Source organism: Loxodonta africana, unplaced genomic scaffold, assembly GCF_030014295.1.
Source record: "Loxodonta africana isolate mLoxAfr1 unplaced genomic scaffold, mLoxAfr1.hap2 scaffold_29, whole genome shotgun sequence".
NCBI classification, from domain to species: Eukaryota; Metazoa; Chordata; class Mammalia; order Proboscidea; family Elephantidae; genus Loxodonta; species Loxodonta africana.
In genome coordinates, this window is record NW_026975011.1 from 1,651,960 (window position 1) to 1,666,183 (window position 14,224).

Consider the following 14,224-nt stretch of genomic DNA (forward strand, 5'->3'; position numbering starts at 1 on the left):
AAAATAAGCCATTGAAAACCCTATCAAGTACAGCTCTACTCTGACACACATGGGGTCACCATGAGTTAGAATTTACTTACAGGCAACTGGTTCGTTTTCTTTTTTTTCTTTTTTTTTTTTTTTTGTATATGCAGGAGCACTAAAGATAAATTTACTATTTTAGTTGTTGGGTTGGATGTATACTTACAAGTATACTTTACATTATAAACAAACAAACAGACCAAAATAAGGCATTCATAGACCAATAAATACATTTTGTCTTGAACCAAAAATTAGTGCTCCTAAAACCCAACCAAACCAAACCCACTGCCGTCAAGTCGATTCTGACCCATAGCGACCCTATAGGACAGAGCAGAACTGTACCATAGAGTTTCCAAGGAGCGCCTGGCAGATTTGAACTGCTGACCTTTTGGTTAGCAGCCGTAGCACTTAACTACTACGCCACCAGGGTCTCCAGTGCTCCTAAAGGCCGTTACAAATCATTATTATTAAAATTATTGACAATGGATCCAAAAAATCTTGTCAGTGAATCTCTAAAATACTTCACAGAAAATATATAATCTTTTCCAATACCATTGTTCATGCACTCACGGGCCACTGGTTGTGTTTTGTTGTCATGGTTTATATCCAACTTTATATTTAGCACCAGGTAGTTTAGCAATCCACTGCATTATTTATTATCAACACTCAGACTCTAAGAAGTTCTCATATATTGCTGAATGAAATATAAGGGATTAAATCCAATTGGGTAACTCAGAGCTAAACATGTGCCTAATTTATGACCCAGCAATTTCAATCTTAGGTATATATACAAGAGAATTGAGTTCATATGTTCTCAGAAAACACTTGTACAGGAAGTTTTATGGCAGTTTTATTCATTATAGCTAAATATTTATGGCATCAGAATGGAAATAATTGTTCTAAAAGCCATATGATGGAATGTGGCTTTGTAATAAAAACGATGGGGACACTCAAAAATATGTTTAAACCTTATAAATATATTGAGGCAAAGAAGGAAGACATCAAAGAGAACCTTTTTCCTGATTTAAAAGTTTCTACCCAATTTTTACCCAATGGTGATGAGAAATAAGAACTTCTATTTAATGGTGAAAGAAGTCAGAATAATGATTGCAATCGCGGGCCCGAGGCATTAACATCAAAGTAGCACAAGAGACCAAGAATGATGAAAATGCTCCACCAGTGGTTTTCCTCAAGCTGTAATGACGACAATTCCATACTTCCAGTTGTTTATTTCAAGTTTTAAACCAATTCTGAATGCTTCTTATTTCATAGCATTTCACTTCCATGTGTCCACAAAACTCAAATGTATGCTTTCTCCCAGACTCTTGAATCTGGCCAGTTTTTGCTCCTACACTAATATCACCTTGATCCAAGGTAAGACCTTGTCACAGCTGGTCTACTGCAATGACTTTCTTCTGCCCATATCCTCACAACTCAGCAATGGTAGCCCATTGTTTTAGGTTAAGAGCCACAATCCTCACGTTGATCTAATTTACATGTAATGCCTGGCCCCAAAAAATCTACCTGTTTCCTATGCCTCACCAGTTTACACCTTGAACTTCTGTGACTATGCTGGGAATATTCCCACCTCAGGTATTCTCACTTGTTCTTTGACCTTCCCAGAACATTTGTCCACAGATATCCACTTGACTCTCTTCTTCAACTCCTTTTATTTATTTTTTTATTAACTTTTATTGAGCTTCAAGTGAACGTTTACAAATCAAGTCAGACTGTCACATATAAGTTTATATACACCTTACTCCATACTCTCACTTGCTCTCCCTCTAATGAGTCAGCCGTTCCAGTCTCTCCTTTCGTGACAATTTTGCCAGCTTCCAACTCTCTCTATCCTCCCATCCCCCCTCCAGACAGGAGATGTCAACACAGTCTCAAGTGTCCACCTGATATAATTAGCTCACTCTTCATCAGCATCTCTCCTACCCACTGTCATAGCTGAAAATTCTTTCCCAGTCTGTAGGTGGTCTTTTTACTCTTTTGGTGAAGTCTTTAGATGAGCATAGGTGTTTGATTTTTAGGAGCTCCCAGTTATCTGGTTTCTCTTCGTCATTTCTGGTAATGTTTTCTATTCTGTTTCTGCCTTGTATTAGGGCTCCTAAGGTTGTCCCTATTTTTTCTTCCATGATCTTTATCGTTTTAGTCTTTATGTTTAGGTCTTTGATCCACTTGGAGTTAGTTTTTGTGCATGGTGTGAGGTGTGGGTCCTGTTTCATTTTTTTGCAAACGGATATCCAGTTATGCCAGCACCATCTGTTAATAAGACTATCTTTTCCCCCAATTAACTGACACTGGGCCTTTGTCAAATATCTGCTGCTCATATGTGGATGGATTTATATCTGGGTTCTCAATTCTGTTCCATTGATCTATGTGCCTGTTGTTGTACCAGTACCAGGCTGTTTTGACTACTGTGGCTGTATAATAGGTTCTGAAATCAGAAAGAGTGAGGCCTCCCACTTTCTTCTTCTTTTTCAGTAATGCTTTGCTTATCCGAGGCTTCTTTCCCTTCCATATGAAGTTGGTGATTTGTTTGTCTATCACATTAAAAAATGACATTGGAATTTCGATCGGAAGTGCATTGTATGCATAGATGGCTTTTGGTAGAATAGACATTTTTACTATGTTAAGTCTTCCTATCCATGAGCAAGGTATGTTTTTCCACTTAAGTATGTCCTTTTGAATTTCTTGTAGTAGAGCTTTGTAGTTTTCTTTGTGTAGGTCTTTTACATGTTTGGTAAGATTTATTCCTAAGTATTTTATCTTCTTGGGGGCTACTGTGAATGGTATTGAGTTGGTGATTTCCTCTTTGATGTTCTTTTTGTTGATGTAGAGGAATCCGAGTGATTTTTGTATGTTTATCTTATAACCTGAGACTCTGCCAAACTCTTCTATTAGTTTCAGTAGTTTTCTGGAGGATTCCTTAGGGTTTTCTGTGTATAAGATCATGTCATCTGCAAATAGAGATAATTTGACTTCCTCTTTGCCAATCTGGATGCCCTTTATTTCTTTGTTTAGCGTAATTGCTCTGGCTAGGACTTCTAGCACAATGTTGAATAAGAGCAGTGATAAAGGGCATCCTTGTTTGGTTCCCATTCTCAAGGGAAATGCTTTCAGGCTCTCTCCTTTTAGAGTGATGTTGGCTGTTGGCTTTGCATAGATTCCCTTTATTATGTTGAGGAATTTTCCTTCAATTCCTATTTTGCTGAGAGTTTTTTATCATAAATGGGTGTTGGACTTTGTCAAATGCCTTTTCTGCATCAATTGATAAGGTCATATGGTTTTTGTCTTATGTTTTATTTATATGGGGGGTTACATTAATTGTTTTTCTAATATAAAACCAGCCTTTGCATACCTGGTATAAATCCCACTTGGTCGTGGTGAATTATTTTTTTCATATGTTGTTGAATTCTATTGGCTAGAATTTTGCTGAGGAATTTTGCATCTATGTTCATGAGGGATACAGGTCTGTAATTTTCTTTTTTTGTAATGTCTTTACCTGGTTTTGGTATCAGGGAGATGGTGGCTTCATAGAATGCGTTAGGTAGTATTCCGTCATTTTCTATGCCTTGAAATACCTTTAGTAGTAGTGGTGTTATCTCTTCTCTGAAAGTTTGGTAGAACTCTGCAGTAAAGCCATCTGGGCCAGGGCTTTTTTTTGCTGGGAGTTTTTTGGTTACCGTTTCAATCTCTTTTGTTGTTATGGGTCTATTTAGTTGTTCTACTTCTGATTGTGTTAGTTTAGGTTGGTAGTGTTTTTCCAGGAATTCATCCATTTCTCCTAGGTTTGCAAATTTGTTAGAGTACAATTTTTCATAATAATCTGATATGATTCTTTTATTTTCAGTTGGGTCTGTTGTGATGTGGCCCTTCTCGTTTCTTATTCGGGTTATTTGTTTCCTATACTGTATTTCTGTAAGCAGTCTAGCCAATGGTTTATCAATTTTGTTAATTTTTTCAAAGAACCAGCTTTTGGCTTTGTTAATTCTTTCAATTGTTTTTCTGTTCTCTAATTCATTTAGTTCAGCTCTAATATTTATTATTTGTTTTCTTCTGGTACCTGCTGGATTCTTTTGTTGCTCACTTTCCGTTTGTTCAAGTTGTAGGGACAGTTCTCTGATTTTGGCTCTTTCTTCTTTTTGTATTGTGCATTTATCGATATAAACTGGCCTCTGAGCACTGCTTTTGCTGTGTCCCAGAGGTTTTAATAGGAAGTATTTTCATTCTCGTTGCATTCTATGAATTTCCTTATTCCCTCCTTAATGTCTTCTATAACCCAGTCTTTTTTCAGGAGGGTATTGTTCACTTTCCAAGTATTTGATTTCTTTTCCCTAGTTTTTCTGTTATTGATTTCTACTTTTTGACCTTGTGGTCTGAGAAGATGCTTTGTAATATTTTGATATTTTGGATTCTGCAAACATTTGTTTTATGACCTAGTATGTGATCTATTCTAGAGAGTGTTCCATGTGCACTAGAAAGAAAAGTATACTTTGCAGCAGTTGGGTGGAGAGTTCTGTATAAGTCAATGAGGTCAATTTGGTTGATTGTTGTAATTAGGTCTTCCGTGTCTCTATTGAGCTTCTTACTGGATGTCCTGTCCTTCTCCGAAAGTGGTGTGTTGAAGTCTCCTACTATAATTGTGGAGGTGTCTATCTCACTTTTCATTTCTGTTAAAATTTGATTTATGTATCTTGCAGCCCTGTCGTTGGGTGCATAAATACTTAATATGGTTATATCTTCCTGATCAATTGTCCCTTTTATCATTATATAGTGTCCTTCTTTATCCTTTGTGGTGAATTTAAGTTTAAAGTCTATTTTGTAGAAATTAATATTGCTACTCCTCTTCTTTTTTGCTTATTGTTTGCTTGACATATTTTTTCCATCCTTTGAGTTTTAGTTTTTCTGTGTCTCTAAGTCTAAGGTGTGTCTCTTGTAGGCAGCATATAGACGGATCGTGTTTCTTTATCCAGTCCGAGACTCTGTGTCTCTTTTTTGGTGCATTTAGTCCATTTACATTCAGCGTAATTATAGATAAGTGAGTGTTTAGTGTTGTCATTTTGATGCCTTTTTATGTGTGTTGTTGACAATTTCATTTTTCCTCTTACTTTTTTGTGCTGAGACGTTTTTCCTTGTAAATTGTGAGATCCTCATTTTTCATAGTATTTGACTTTATGTTTGTTGAGTCGTTACGTTTTTCTTGGTTTTTATTTTGAGTTATGGAGTTGTTATACCTCTTTGTGGTTACCTTAATATTTACCCCTATTTTTCTAAGTAAAAACCTAACTTGTATTGTCCTATATTGCCTTGTATCCCTCTCCATATGGCAGTTCTATGCCATCTGTATTTAGTCCCTCTTTTTGATTATTGTGATCTTTTACATATTGACTTCAATGATTCCCTGTTTTGAGCATTTTTTTTAATTAATCTTAATTTGTTTCTGTGATTTCCCTATTTGAATTGAAATCAGGATGTTCTGTTCTGTGACCTTGTGTTGTGCTGGTATCTGATATTATTGGCTTTCTGCCCAAACAATTTCCTTTAGTATTTCTTGTAGCTTTGGTTTGGTTTTTGCAAATTCTCTAAACCTGTGTTTGTCTGTAAATATCTTAATTTCACCTTCATATTTCAGAGAGAGTTTTGCTGGATATATGATCCTTGACTGGCAGTTTTTCTCCTTCAGTGCTCTATATATGTCATCCCATTGCCTTCTTGCCTGCATGGTTTCTGCTTAGTAGTCTGAACTTGTTCTTATTGATTCTCCCTTGAAGGAGACCTTTGTTTTCTCCCTGGCTGCTTTGAAAATTTTCTCTTTATTTTTTGTTTTGGCAAGTTTGATGATAATATGTCTTGGTGTTTTTCTTTTTGGATCAGTCTTAAATGGGGTTCGATGAGCATCTTGGATAGACATCCTTTCATCTTTCATGATGTCAGGGAAGTTTTCTGTCAGCAGATCTTCAACTATTTTCTTTGTGTTTTCTGTCCTCCCTCCCTGTTCTGGGACTCCAATCACTCGCAAGTTATCCTTCTTGATAGAGTCCCACATGATTCTTAGGGTTTCTTCATTTTTTTAAATTCTTTTCTCTGATTTTTTTTTTCAGCTATGTTGGTGTGAATTCCCTGGTCCTCCAGATGTCCCAGTCTGCATTCTAATTGCTCGAGTCTGCTCCTCTGACTTCCTATTGTGTTGTCTAATTCTGTAATTTTATTGTTAATCTTTTGGATTTCTGCATGCTGTCTCTCTATGGATTCTTGCAACTTATTAATTTTTCCACTATGTTCTTGAATAATCTTTTTGAGTTCTTCAACTGTTTTATCAGTGTGTTCCTTGGTTTTTTCTGCAGTGTGCCTTATTTCATTTCTGAGGTGATCCCTGATGTCTTGAAGCATTCTGTAAATTAGTTTTTTTATATTCTTTATCTGATAATTCCAGGAGTGTATCTTCATTTGGGAAAGATTTTGATTCTTTTGTTTGGGGGCTTGTAGAACCTGTCATGGTCTGTGTCTTTATGTGGTTTGATATTGACTGCTGTCTCTGAGCCATCACTAAGATATAAAAAAAGATATCGTAGTGATTTATTCTATATTTGCTCACTGAGTCTTGTTTTGTTTTCTTTCAATATACATGGATGGGCTACTAGATTGTGCTGTCTTGTTTGTTGTAGCCCTTGACTTACTTATGTCCTATTCCCAGCTGGTTTGGGCTGTTGCCGGATATATATGCCTGAGTCTATTCACTATTCTTGAGTAGAATCTGATTTTGGGTCATCAAGTGTGTGCTGCACCCTAACACCTATCCACCTCGAGAAGTCGTGGTGATAGCTGTGTGCACCAGATTCTATTAGCAGCTGGGTTTCACACTCCAGGTGGGGCAGGATGCTAACAGGTTCCCCGAAGTGACAGTGAGGTAGGTGTGTCTCCATTCCTAAAGCACTTTGGTGGGAGGGCTCTGTAGGTGTACGTTAGGCCCCCAATGCAAGTACCTCTATAGATTGGTAGGTGTCACCCTCCTTAGACCCCTAAGGCTAGAGGCTAGGTGGTCTGGGAGGAGCTTCAGCCCTCAGTTCCCTGTTGTGGGTCAGTTAGGGCTCTATTGAATAAGCAGAGATATCAGACCTGGGAAACTTGTTTTTCCCGTAAATCCGCTAAAAAAAAAATGCAGTCAGATCCCTATCAGAACTGCCTTTGCATTATAACAGCCACCTTGTTCCCTGTAAGGATGAAAGCCCAAGATTTGGATCCTATATGTTCGGCTGGAGCTGGTTCTGTGTTTTTAGTCCAATTAGGGAAGGATTTTTGGTCCCTGGGTCTTTTGTCATTGCTTCTCTCAGGCCAGAAGAATGGGTTAGGAAAAGACCAAAAAAAAAAGGGAGGGGAAGCAAAGCCGCGGAGCTGGAGCCATTCTCCCTCTGGCTCAGGGAATTCCAATGTTAATGAAGCCGCCTGGGAAGGGGAGGGGAGTGTTAAGAAAAACAGGAGAGAGTAGCACCCCGGAATATAGACAAAGTTGCTTATCTTGCTTGGGATGACTATTTTATCTGAGATTCCCGAGGGGCGTGTCGCCTATGTGTGCTGGCTGTGTGGAGATTGCCCCCGAGGGTCTGGCCCACTGAAGCCGCGGTCAGATCCCCTGCTGCCAGGCCAAAGCCCAGCGTCAAGGTTCCCCTGCTGGGATGCTGCACTCCCGGCTCCAAAATCAGTTGCTGCCTCCCGGAGACTTCTCTTCCCGCCAGCCGCGTCGCTGTGCTGCCTCCACGGACTGGCTGGGCCCCCTCCCGGTGTCAGTTCAGGGGGGTAGGGCTGTGCCCCGTTTGCGCCATCACGAGATGTTATGTTCAGCTTCCCTGAGCCCAGTCCTAAGCCCGGCGCCAAGGTTACCTGATTGGGACGCTGGCTCCAGGCTCCGAAAACAGTCGCTACTTCCCCGTGGTTGTTTGTTCTCCGTCTCTGTCACTCAGGTCAACTCTTTAAATCTGTGTTTGTTGTTCAGGGTTCGTAGATTGTCATGTATGTGATCGATTCACTTGTTTTCCCGAGTCTTTGTTGCAAGAGGGATCCAGGGTAGCTTCTACCTAGTCAGCCATCTTGGCCCCCCTCCCTCCTTTTATTTTTTGACAAATGTCATATTCAAGGCTCTCTCTTCTCTATTTTACTTAACATTGCTAACATCCTTTGCTTTCCCTATTCCAATTTTTCACTTAGTTTCTCTTCATGCAATTAATACTTTTCAATATACTGCAAAATTTACCAGTTAATTTTATATATTGTCTTTCTCCCAACAATGAAATCTAAACTCCATGAGAGCAGAGATTTATGTCAGTTTTATCTTGCTTCATCCCATTTCACCAGTGCCTATGACAGTGTCACATACACAGTTAAAGGATTAAAACCTTTGTTCAATGAATGAATAAATAAGTGGATGTATTCATTTTGCTCTATGTTATAGTTGGGTCATCATATATATTTTCTTGATTTTATGTATTATATGATAAATTATATCTCATATGCATTTTATTTCAGAATATTAAAGAAGGTACTACAATTTGTTATGACATGGGAGTATTGTGTTGACAGGGAGTAAATCTATTGCTTTAGAAGACAAAGTTGATAATGGCAACCATTCTCTAGCTTTTACACAGCAAATCCATCCAATTCTAATAACAATGCTTTAGTTATTTCTGAAAAGAGAATAAACCAGAGCATCATTACGTTTATTTTTTTAAACACTTCTTGTAGCTTACAGCTCTCTAGACAATACACTAATCAAATCATGTTGTTCAGTCTCAAACTATAAGGGGTTCCAAAAGTCATATTTTCTGTGCAAATATTCATTTTCCCAGCACTCTTCTAATGGCCCCCGTGACCTCCTTATTCCTCAGACTGCAGTTAAATGGGTTCAGAAGAGGTATAATGATGCTGTAAAACACTGCCACCACTTTACCTTCATCAGGGTAATGCAAGGAGTGTGGTCTTGTATAGGTGGAGAGGGTGGTCCCATAGAACAGGCTTGCCACAATCATGTGAGAGGAACACGTGGAGATGACTTTCATCTACCCTTTACTGAGCTCATCTGGTACACCACAATAAGTACTTGGGCATAGGAAGCCAGAATGGCCATGAATGGTAGTAGCAGAATGATAAGGACACTAAAGAGGATGGTATACTCATACTGGGAGGTGTTCTGACACATCAAAGGCAATAGAGATGGAACTTCACAGAAAAAGTGGTTAATGATCCGAGATCTACAGAAAGGAAGTTGAAATACATACAGTGTACGTATTAAAGCATTGATAGAACTACTGGCCCATGCACATGTGACCATGGACATACAGATAGTCTTGCTCATGAACACAGGATAGTGTAAAGGGTAACAGATGGCTACATATCTATCATAAGACATAAAACCAAGAAGAAGAGCTTCAGTTCCACCAAGGGTCAAAAACACAAATGTTTGAATCTCACAATCTAAAAAAGTAATGGACTTACTTTTTGACAGAAAGTTTGCTGCCATCCTGGGTACTGTCGTGAAGATGTACATCAAGTCAATGAAGGAGAGCTGACTGAGGAGGAAGTACATGGAAATGTGGAGTCCGGTGTCCAGTTGGATGAGGTGGATCTGTACGATGTCCCCCACCAAAGTCACTAAGATGGCAGTGATAGCAAAAAAGAGGACAGTGTTCATTTGGCCATATTGGAAAAAGCCAAGAAGTATAAACTTTGCTCCAAAATTTTGATTTTCTGTCTTCATGGCTGTCTTGGGCTCGGTTCTCTAGAGAAACAAAACCAGTAATGCCTATAAATATATAGAGAGAGATTTATATTAAGGAAACAGTTCACACGATTGTAGGGGTTGGAATGTCCCAAATCCTTGGATAAGGATAGAGTCTTTTCCCAATTCACGGAGCTGCAGAAGCTGGTGAACCGAAGATAAGAAGGTTGGAGAGCAGGGATCCTGGTCACAGGTTGTGACTGTCAAGTAATCTCCAAGTCAGCAGGGAAGATCACAAGATTTCTCCTGAATCACTTAGCTGCAGGGGCTGGTGAACCCAAGATAGGCAGGTCAGGGCGCAGGACTCTTGCTCACATGCTGTGAGGATCTGCGATTCCCAAGATGGACAGGTCAGCTGCTACCTCAAGTCCCAAGAACCAGAGGTCAGGCAAGAGACAGCGGCTGGGTCCAAAACAAGCCAACAACATTTGCAAGCCAAGCAGGAAGGAAGTAGGCTGATGGAAGGCAGAGAGATGAAGGCTGAGGGGGCAGTGAGCTGCCACAGGCCCCCCCCCACCAGTACCACTCAGCGGATTCCATCAAGGGGTTAATCACATACCAAATTTCAACAGGAAAGTGATCACAATATTATACAACTGCCAGAACACTGAGAATCATGGCCCAGCCAAGCTGACACACAGTCTTAACCATCACAATGGCTTAAATCAAAATAAAGCAGACCATATCCGAAAATTCCGTGTAACAACATTGATTGCCCATTGAGAGAAAACAAAAATGATTATTAAATGCAGTAGAATTTCCTTTAATCACCTTGGGTGACTATGTCTCTCCCTGTTTCTATACACTGAATTGTTGTCTATTGAGCAATGGACACTTGGAAAAAATAAAATAAAATTAGTTTTTTTTTAATTAATCACAGAATAAAAATATAATATGGGAATAAAACATTTGATGATTTTCCAACATGAGTTATTACTCCCCTTGTAAATATCTTCATGATGATAGACTAGAGACATGTTTACATGTTGTGAAAAATTTTTCACTCAATTCATTTATATATATATATAATTTAGAATGGCAGTGTTGTTTAAACATGGTATAATATTCTTTAAAAAAATGTTTCTTGACTCCATTTTTCAATTTTGAATTTGTATTGGCTATACATTGTAATGGAAACCCTGGTGGCATAGTGGTTAAGTGCAACAGCTGTTAACAAAGAGGTTTGCAGTTCAAATCCGCCAGGCACTCCTTGGAAACTCTATGGGGCAGTTTTACTCTGTCTTTTAGGGTCGCTATGAATCGGAATCGACTCAACGGCAATGGGTTTGTTTTTTGTTTTTCTTATACATTTTAATAAAAGTTATGTTAACATTTGTGGGTCAGAAATATTTTAGCTCTTATAAATGAATTAAATTGGTGGTTCTGTATAACATCTGTAAGTGTAGAGGAAACCCTGGCGGTAGAGTGGTTAAGTGCTACCGCTGCTAACCAAAGCGTGGGCAGTTCCAATCCGCCAGGCGCTCCTTGGAAACTCTGTGGGGCAGCTCTACTCTGTGAGTCGGAATCCACTTGAAGGCAGTGGGTTTTTTTTTTTTTTTTCATACTTGGTCCAAGATCCAGTCACTTATGCTAAGCCCCAGATCAGCAAACCAAAATCTAACAAAGTCTTCTTTCTGTAAATGCCTGACCTCAGAAGCCAAAATATGAGTTAATCAGTTAGGACTTGCCTGCTGGGCTTAACCTAGCTCAAAATGTACCATTAATCCCACCCCCATCACTAGATCTGTTGAAAATGATATTTCTACAAGATTAATCTAATTTGTATATGAGCTCATAAGCTATATTTTCTATTCATGAATTGGGAAGCTATTGTCTGAAACTTTCTATTCATGAGTTGCAAATAAATCTTATGAGTTCATATGCAAATTTAATCTAGTAGAAATTTTATTTTTTACGTTATCTATAGTCAGCCAAGGGCAATGGGTAGTGGTATAGTCAGCCAAGTTGGTATAAACTAAGGGATTTTTTTTTTTTTGAACAGTTTCACATTAGGAATTTTCATTGTGTAAAAAATTTATAGAAATATAGTAAAAAAAAAAGAAATATAGTAAACGTGATATAATCTACAAGAGGAATTTGGAATGGTGAGGCCATGATAAAAATGGAGAAGGGAACTAAAAAATATTAACTTGGTGAGATAATATGCGTGTATTCAAAATCAGTTATGAAAACTAGACAGTTACACATTATATAGAGAAATATATATGCATATGTATGTATGTGTAGGTAACCCTGGTGGCGTAGTGGTTAAGTGCTACGGCTGCTGACCAAGAGGTCGGCAGTTCGAATCTACCAGGCCCTCTTTGGAAACTCTGTCAGGCAGTTCTACTCTGTCCTATAGAGTCACTATGAGTCAGAATCGACGGCAGTGGGTTTTGGGTTTTATGCATGTGTGTATGTTTCACTTAAAATAAAATTTTAATTTAAAAAATATTTTAATGCAACTGCTTAAGGTTCTCACTACGAATTTGTATTCCTTGAAATATTTTACATGGTTTGCAACCTTTCACCATTCCAATAATTTTGTGGAATATGACTATGCCCTAAGCATAAAGCAAAGTGGTAAGGCAAAAATAAGAACCTTTTTCTCTACTCCAATCAAGACTACAAGTGATGCATCCAGGGCCATGCTGCCCAGTAGGGGTTGCACTGGACTTTCAAATCCTACCTTTTTCTCACTTTACAAAGATACATCACTCACCTTGCTCCTTTGTGATTGCTGTCCTGAGAAAATTTAAAATCAATATATGGCCAAATCAATCTCAGGTAAAAGATATTCATTTTTGTAGAAATCATTCAAATGTAATGTGGATAATCTAGCCAGCCCAGAAATTGCCCAAATCAAAGAAAATGGGCATGCAAGAAAAATAATACAATTCACTCTACATAATATATCAAATAAAACAAATTCCTTTAAATAGTGTTTCTGAGATTAGTTGTATATTCATTTTTTTTACCTAGATTGTAGTAAAGTCTTCAAGGTATTATAATATTTTAGGTTTAATTTGGAGTAATTAGTGGCCTGAAAGAGCTGTTTGAAATCTTAATGGTTATTACTATGAATGAGACTGGTTTACCTCCAGCAGGCCATGGTTTTGAAGCTGAAAAATAAGCCACTAGGTTTAAAAGCATATTCCTTTTTTTTTCACTGGATATGTAGATATATAGACTATTTTACATATATAAAATAGTTCAAATTTTTTTTTTCAATTGAGAGATATCATCTTTCATATAGAGATGCATTTCATTCTCCCAGAATTTTTTTTTTTTTAAATAAAACATTAAACAGGGAGTTGGGAAATGGATCTTCAAAATTACATGGAAGATCTTCCTGTCACCCCACTTGGGCATAGTATCAGAGAGACACATCGAGCCTGTCTTCCAAAAAACTTTACGTTAAATTAAATTTGTTTGTCATATGTATTAAAAAGTCACAGACAAAGCTGTTTATATTATGAAAATCAATCTACTTAACACTTCTACAAGGTGGCATAAAAATAAATTCACAAAGAAATCCAAAACTGTGAAGTCTTTAATTTGAAATGCATTTTAGGAAACATTACCAATCTATGAGTTTGCAAGATTGCTTTTTTTTTTTTTTTTTTTTTTGCTTCAGACAACAAGGCTTCAATCACTCACAATGAAAAAATTTAGTGGAAAAGAGTCAAATGTTCAAACTAATTTTGTCATCCTTATGAGACAATTTAAACCTCTCAATGGACATGGGCTGACTGGTGAATTATTATTAGTAGTATTATTTGGATATGTTGTTGAACTCTATTGGCTAGAATTTTGTTGAGGATTTTTGCATCTGTGTTCATGAGGAATATAGGTCTATATTTTCTTTTTCTGTGGTGTCTTTCCCTGGTTTTGCTATCAGGGATATGCTGGCTTCGTAAAATGAGTTTGAGAGTATTCCGTCCTTTTCTACACTCTGAAATACCTTTAGTAGTAGTGGTGTTAACTCTTCTCTGAAAGTTTGGTAGAACTCTGTAGTGAAGCCATCCGGACCAGGACTTTTTTTTTTGTTAGAAGTTTTTTGATTACCTTTTCAATCTCTTCTTTTGTTATGGGTCTATTTAGTTGTTCTACCTCTGTTTGTGTTAGTTTAAGTAGGTAGTGTGTTTCTAGAAATTCATCCATTTCTGCTAGGTTTTCAAATTTGTTAGAGTACAATTTTTCGTAGTAATCTGATATGATTCTTTTAATTTTGGTTGGGTCTGTTGTAATATCACCCAACTCATGTCTTATTCGGGTTATTTTCTTCTCTCCCGTTTTCTGTTTGTCAGTTTGGCCAATGGTTTATCAATTTTGTAGATTTTTTCAAAGAACCGGCTTTTGGTCTGCTTAATTCTTTCAATTGTTTTTCTGTTTTCTATTTCATCCAGTTCTGCTCTAATTTTT

The 14,224-nt window shown here is 37.7% G+C and overlaps 1 pseudogene; it reads right to left on the bottom strand.

Annotated features, from left to right (window-relative positions):
* Positions 1-4,464: 4,464 nt before the first annotated feature.
* On the bottom strand, positions 4,465-13,434 carry LOC135229430 (olfactory receptor 2AK2-like; annotated as a pseudogene).
* Between the last annotated feature and the right edge of the window lie 790 nt (positions 13,435-14,224).